Source organism: Camelus ferus, chromosome 3, assembly GCF_009834535.1.
Source record: "Camelus ferus isolate YT-003-E chromosome 3, BCGSAC_Cfer_1.0, whole genome shotgun sequence".
In the NCBI taxonomy this organism is placed as follows: Eukaryota; Metazoa; Chordata; class Mammalia; order Artiodactyla; family Camelidae; genus Camelus; species Camelus ferus.
This window is the reverse complement of record NC_045698.1, coordinates 106330175-106338176: the sequence shown is the minus strand read 5'-3', so window position 1 is coordinate 106338176 and position 8002 is coordinate 106330175.

The window sequence follows — 8002 nt, the reverse complement described above, 5'->3', positions numbered from 1 at the left end:
TTGACAGGGGAAAAAAAAAGTTAAAGGAAGACAATCTCAATTTAATACAAAATATTCCCTAGTTAGTGGAAAGGGGCAGGAGGTGCCTTTGGGTGGACAACTGGTAACTCCATGTGCCCTGTGCAAACGGGCTTCCTTCTGAGAGAATGTAGAAGCCCAAGATGGAGACACTATCGGCGAAGCTTAGTCTGTCTTTCCCATTTGGCAGTGTCCCAGTCTCTCTTTAGTAATGATTTGCCCTGATGCCCAAAATGCAAGCCTGAAAAGAAAATGTGGATACCCTATGGGACATGTACTGCATTAGGTCTGGTGCCTCCACTGGGCTGATTTTGCCAAGAGAGCCTTGGAAGGGAAGAGTAATGGATAGTAGGAGAGGTAGTAGGAGAGGGGAAACAGCCAATTTCAGCAACAAGCTTGTGTTACAGCAAATATCAGGGAACAACTGACATTTCACGTTCTTGATCCTCCATTAAAAGTACTTCAAAAGGAAAACCATCAGCAGCTCAAAGAAATAAGCAATATTTACTAGGAGATTCCCCCAGATAGTGGGGGGAATTTGAACAAAAGAAGCCCTAGTTTAATGACACAGGCTTCTATCAAAACACTGCCTAAAGGCGCCCCCACTAGGATGCAATCCATCTCAGATACCCTCTCTGTGAATCACATCTGTGCAAGAATTTTCATCAATATATTTTCTTTCATATATTTTCCACTTGAACATGTGCATTTATTTAGTTGTAGGAAACAATGAGGTATATTGGATCGGAAATCAGGAAACCAGAATTCTGAGTCTGTCCCTCAGTAGCTAAATGACCATTAATGCCTCAGTCTCCTCAGTTGTAGAATAGTCAAATGAGACCTATTCCTCCTGTCCAATACAGTTATTGAGTATAGATTTCATTCATTTATTCCTTTATTTAAAACCATTCATTGAAAGTCTTCTACACATTCAGGGCATCAAAGGAAGACAAATTCTCTTTCTTTATTCTGTTTACATCTAGCAGTAAAATGTTCACAATAGGTAAGTAAACAAATAGACAAGGTGATATCAATTTGTGAAACCATGAAGAACTACACAACAAGACATTGAGATAGCATGATGGCAAAGGTTTTATCATGGAGATTGTAGTTAACCTAAATTTCCTAAATCGTTTATATTATCAGTGATTATGTTACCCTGTAATATATCAGCTTAAACATAATTTCCAAGGTCTTTAATTAATTTTGATTAATTAAATTAATCAATCAATTAAAGAATTTTGACATTAAATCAAGTAAATTGGTGAATAATCTTTATTTTTAAATTTTATTTTTATTGAAGTATAGTCAATTACAATGTGTGAATTTCTGGTATACAGAATAATGTCCCAGACATGCATATATATATATATATATATATATATATATATATATATATATATACACACACACATACATATATTCATTTTCATATTCTTTTTCATTAAAGGTAAACTGGTGAATAATCTTTAATGCCTGGATAATTTCTAAAGAAGATTGAATACAAAAATATTGGTCACCAAGCATGGTATGTAAACACAGACACACTTATTTTTAGATATTTGAGAGTAAATAAGCCTTTGGGGTATATTAATATGTATGTTCAATTTTGCTACTGTAGAGATGTAAAAGGGATGTGTGTGGCCATAGGAAGTTTTATAATGTTTGCTTTGGTGGTGGCTAAATGTTTATATGCTTCCAACCATACTTAGTTCCTTGCCTACTGTTATCTCCATGAAGAAATAGAAGATAGTTACATTGGTTAAAAGTTGTCATTTGTATTCTAAGAAAGTAGATCTTAATGTTCTGAGCACAAAAAAAGAAATGGTAACTATGTGATGAGATAGAGGTGGTAGCTAACACGATGGTGGTAATCATTTTGCAATTCAGAAATGCATCAAATCAACATGTTATACATCTTAAACTTATACAATGTTAAGTGCCAATTACATCTCAGTAAAGCTGGGGGAAAAAAAGAGAAATGGGTAGGATCCCATTTTTATTCAATATGATAAAAACTAGAAAAATCTTTTGGGGATACGCAAAATAAGATATAAACAAAAGTATACACCTTTCATTTTTCTAGAAGAAAAACCTAATTATGACAATGTCAATTCTCTTCAAATAAATGTATAAACTTTAAAAAAGGTGGTTTTTTAGATGGGCTAAAATGTAAACAATTTATTAGATTAAAAAATTAAGCATCAAACTTGTAGCACATTATAAAAAGATAAAATTAATGGAAAAAGAACTCATTCCAAATCTAACTAAACTTAAAAATATTTATTAAAACAAAGCAAACAAAAAAAAACATTTAATTATGGATCTGTTGTATGCTTTGCTCATCCAAAAATAATTGGATTTTTTAAAAAATGAAAATAAAAGTAACTGGAATTACTTGCAAAATCTCTTACAAAATAGTCACTTTTTATACTCTTGAAAATGGAGCACTAAGGACTGAAATTGTAGAAAGAGGTTATCAAGTTAAATTTTATAATGTCATAAATTAATGATAAGAAGCATTGTATAATCAATTTTTATCTATTGTCATTTACTTATAAAAATCTTTTTTAATACCTGTGTACCCAACATATTAAAATATTTTAAATTCGTATGGGCCATTGAGACTATATTAAGATTTGAAGTAGCAAAGAAATATGAATATGCATGTAAGATTATGAGTGTGGTTTTGTTTTTCAAGGTAAAAAGAGTGAGCAGTTTTATCTTGAAATAAAATAAATGACTGTGTCAGAATGTGAATGATAAATAAGAGACAAAATTTGAATGAGTAAGTTGTAGACGTTTGAGGAAAAGAAAACTTTGTTTTCTTTGGTTTATGATACCTACAAATAATGAGTCTAAAAAGCAATGAAATATGTTAAAATTTTTTACAAAATTGGCTCTGCTTTAATGGACTTATAAGACTTTTTAAAAAAGTCTTTGCTGCCAATCATTACATTAATGCAAGAGTAGAATTTGATTTTGTTTTCTGGTTGAAATGACAAACCAGTCTTGGAATATTCAGTTTGTTCTTAACAAAAGATAATAAAAGTTCTTTTTAATTTCTGTGTAGTCTGCCCAATTAGCAGATATTATATATCTGCCCAGAAAAACTTTCTGTGCTTTCTGCTGGCTTTGATATGTCCTTGATTATTTCAAAACAAAACAAAACAACAGCAAAAGTTCCTCATTTCTTAAGTAGCTGAAGTTCCTTATAATTATATCTACAGTTACGTTTATTTAGTTCAGTGTATTGTCACTGTGGTTAATAGGTAGCCAAGCCACAAGCATTCATTGTTCCCAGACATCTATGCTTCCATCTTAAGCTAGTGATGATTTTTGAAAATTCTTTTTAATACTACCTTCCCAAGATCTGTTCTGTAGTTTATACAAATGTAACTGTTAATTTGTTTTTACATGTCAAATCACCTTTGTTGCTTCCTAGATGCCTACGATACCAAAGGCTTGGTCTCTTACCTTATAACCCATGATGTGTCATTCGCAATCAGGAGGGATAGGAGAATTAATTAGATATGTTTAATATTTCTTAATTGGCTTAATATTATTGGAGGATATGCATTATATATTAAGCCCACAAATGGGACAAGCTCTCTAATCAAAAAATTAAGTTCTGTCTTCCCTGTGTTCGTTTTTTAAAGCAGACTTATCAGTACCCGCATGTCCATGATATATTCTTACTCTTGAGAAAACACCGACAAAATCCACAACCCAATAGGATTTTACTCTCCTCTATTCTGATGTAGTTGTCTCCTCTAATAAGTTAACGGAGCCTTCAGTCTTATCAAGTTGTTTTTGCTTTCCTTGCATGCTTACCTGATTATCTTCTGCTGTACACTAAAGTCTGCAACAAAGGACAGTCCCAGTGACTTGGTGGGAAAGATTGCACCAGGTACTCTTAACTGGAATAGACTTACAGGGCCAGGCTTCTCAGCATAAGCTGACCTTGCTTCCACAAGTAGGTATCTACAGGCTGAACCCTGGAGTTGAGTCAGCATTGCTAGGACTCTTCTTAGTCTAGAAACAAACAACTTCATGGAAGTGCACTGCTGATCCAAGATTTGTGAGTCAAGAATAAATCACATGAGCCTAGTAAGTTGATGAGGGGAACATAATTGTGGTTATTCATTTTAGAATATTGTTGTTGGACTATTTTGAATGTTTTGTACTTGATGCGCCTACGAGGATGTCCTTTTTTCCTTCTTCTGCTTTTCTGCTTCCTTCTTGTTCTACCTCTAACCCTCAGTTTAGCAAGCTATGCTTATACCAACTAAAAGGAAGTATTTTTTAATGATATTTTGTTCCCAATGATCCCTCCAAATTCAAGGGTGAGTACTTTTACTGAGTCCCTGGTAATGTAATTATTTGTAAAGAATAATTGCCAAGATTCAAAGAATCTGCCCTTAATCATTATCAGAATGCAATTGGACAAATCTATTATACAAACAAAGCCATCCAAAGAGTTTTATATTTGAGAAAATATGATCATGTGGCCATTAAGGAACAACAGTTATAGTTCCTTGTGGAAGCAAGGCTAGGAAGTCCCCCTGGATTGTAGGAAGGTAGTAAGGAAGACAGTAGGAAAGTTCACTTGCTGGCAGGTCAGCAACCTTAGCAAATGTTGGGGACCTGGAGAAAAGATGGAGTCACTTACTTTTGAGGACTGCAGGTAAAGTCTGACAGAGGTTAATTTCTTAGCTTTGGTTTTCTTGTACTGGAAGAAATGAGCACAGAAGAGCAATTTAAAAATATCAATCATTAAATAATTGAAATATTAACACTAGAAAATATTACTTGATACAAAAGAAAACAGTAAAGGAGGAATGAAAAAATAAACAATATATTTGAGATATAAAAAAACAAAAAAATGAAGTGGCAGGTGTAAATCCAGCTATATTAAAAGAAGCACATTTTATAATGGGTTGAACCCATCAGGAAATTATAAACATACATGCCCCTTGCAACAAAGTCCCCCCCACACAAAACCCCACCATGGCCAAGTGGACTTATCCCAAGAATGGAAGGTTGTTTAACATCCAAAAAACCAATGCAGTACACCACACCAAAAGAGTAAAGGAGAAAAATAACATGATCATCTCAAGAGACACAGATCTGATGCAATTTCTATCAAAACCCCAACTGTCTTTTTTGCTAAATGGACAAGCTTATAAATTAAACTCATATGAAAATGCAAGGGACCCCAAGTAGCCAAAGCAATCTTAAAAAAAGAAGAACACAGTTGGATTATTCTCATTTTCCAATTTCAAAACTAAGAAAGCTACAGTAATCAAAATAGTGTAGAATACTGGAATAATGATAGGCATATAGATCAATGGAGTAGAATTGAGAGTCCGGAAATAAACCTTCACATTTACGGTCAATTGATTACAACTGCCAAAACAATTAAGTGGGGAAAGAACAGTCTCTTCAACAAATGGTGCTGGAACAACTGGATAGCTGAGTGCAAAAGAATAAAGCTGGATTCCTTCCTCACGCCATATACAAAAATTAACTCAAAGTGGGTCAAACATATAAATGAAAGAGTTAAAACCATAAAACTCTGAGGGGAAACCATAGGAGTAAATCTTCATGACTGTACAATGGGATATTACGCAGCAATAAAAAATGAAATACTGATGCAGACTTCGAACTGAACCTTGAAAACCTTATACTAAATGGAAGAAGCCAGCCACAAAGGACCACATTTATATATTATTCCATTTATATAAAATACCCTAAACAGGCAAATCAATGTAGATGGAAGGAATAGTGGTTTCCTAGAGCTGGGGGTAGTGAGGTGATCTGGGGGCAACATCTAAGAGTGTGGGGTTTCTTTCTGGGGTATTGAAAACCTTCTAAAATGGATTGTTAAGATAGTTGCACAACTCTGAGCGTATTAAAGCCAATGGATTGATGTTTTGCATACTTTATTTTGGAGGAGGGTGTAATTAAGTTTGTTTATTTTATTTAATGGAAGTACTGGGGATTGAACCCAGGTCTTCGTGCATGCTAAGCATGCAGCTCTACCACTGAGCTGTACCCTCCCCCCAGACTGCGTACTTTGAATGAATGAATTGTATGACATGTGAATTACATCTTAATCAAGTTTAAAATATATTTGGAATGATAGTGGGTAATGAGCATTCAATCCCTAGCTCCTTGGGAACTCTCCAAATGGAAATTAGTCCTCTGGCTGTAGTAGTTGTTCAGCACCACGTGCCCTAGATTTGCTGGCCATACAACAGCGAGGCTTCTTTGCAAGTGAGTTAGGTCAAATATCCCCAACATATAGTGAAATCAGCCATTTTTGTGATCATGAATAATTTTTGAGTTTTTGACCATATAGGTGGACTGATAAGAAAAATTATCAAAACTCAGAAATAAACCAAAAGGACAACTAGATGTCTAATCAACGTCATAGAATAATATGGCCTAAGATGCCTGCCTAAAAATCATCTGACTCCCTAGAAATGTGTACCTTTGTTTGATTTACTACTTTCTGTTAATTAGGGCCAAGACATTTTACAACTCTGTAAAGTTAGATGCTAACTTGTAGAAAGATTGATGAGATACAATTTATTTGTTTGGTTGGTTGGTTGGTGGGTTTGCCCAGAAGAGATACAAATTATTTCTATCTGATAAAAAAGATAACCCTAAAAGTTGTGTTTCTCTTGCCCTATAGGGCATTAACCAATTTTGCATCTAACGTATCAATATTTTGTCAGCATTCTTTGTCATCCTACTGTTTCTTTCATTAAACATCTAAATAAAACTTTGATTCATGCTGACTGTATGTATGGATACAAATTATATTTTTAACATTTTCAAAATTATACTTGAACGAACTATTTGGAGAGAACATAGCATTGGCAACAGATCCCAATTCTGGCACTTACTGTGTGACCTTGGGGAAAGTATTTAATGTCTATGAGCCTCAGTTTCCCCGTGTACAAAATGTGAATGCCAGTGCCTACCTCAGGGGGTCTTAGTGAGGATGAAATAGGATCGAGTGAAATCATGAATGTGAAAGAGCTTATGACTGGAAACATAGTATATATGCATAGTATATATGAATTATATATTCATCTATAGGTCTGTTTCTGGGCCCTCAAGTAAATGTTTTTATTACCCTATAGAGCACTAACCAATTTTGCTTCTAATTTATCAGTCTTATTTCAACATTCTTTGTTATCCTCTTGGTTGACTGATAACCATTTATAATTCTTCCCTTCCTGAATTTTCAATAAATTGAAACACCACACAAAATTAAAGGGAAAGATGGAAGATTGTCTAATCCAAACCCTTCCTCTTACAGATGGGGAAACTAAACTGAGGCTCAGGGAGGGTGAGTGACTTCCCAAGGTCACCAGCTGGTAATTGTTAAAGCCAGATGTGAACCCAGGACTGTCTGACTACAGTGTCTAAATTCTGCCACTCTGCACTATGATTTTAGCCAGGGTCTGATTTTATCAAGGACCCTATGTTCAGAACTCTCATTGCAGTATTTCTATCACCAGTATGTTGTGCAGAATAATGTTCCCTTTGTTGAATGAATGAATGAATGATGGATGCTGAGCAGTTAACCAAGACTTCTCTTTCCAGTTCTGAGGTTCTGCTTAAAGGCAAAGTTCTATGCTTGAAAACATTGTATTATTTCAGATTCTCAAAAAAAAAAAAAAAAAAAAAAAAACCAGAACCAATTGTGTGTGTGCACATGTGTGTGTGTTTTTGTTATAAAGAGAAATGAAAGGGAAGAGATCAATTTATTTTAAGGAATATGATTGAGGAGGCTGACAACTTCAAAATCTGTAGGGTAGGCTAGCAGGCTGGAGTCCCAGAGAGGTGTTGATGCTTCAGCCCAATTCCAAAAGCCATCTGCTAGCAGATTCCCTCTTCCTCAGAGAGAATTTTTAAGGCCTTCAACTGATGGGATGAGGCCCACCCGCATTATGAAGGGCGATCTGCT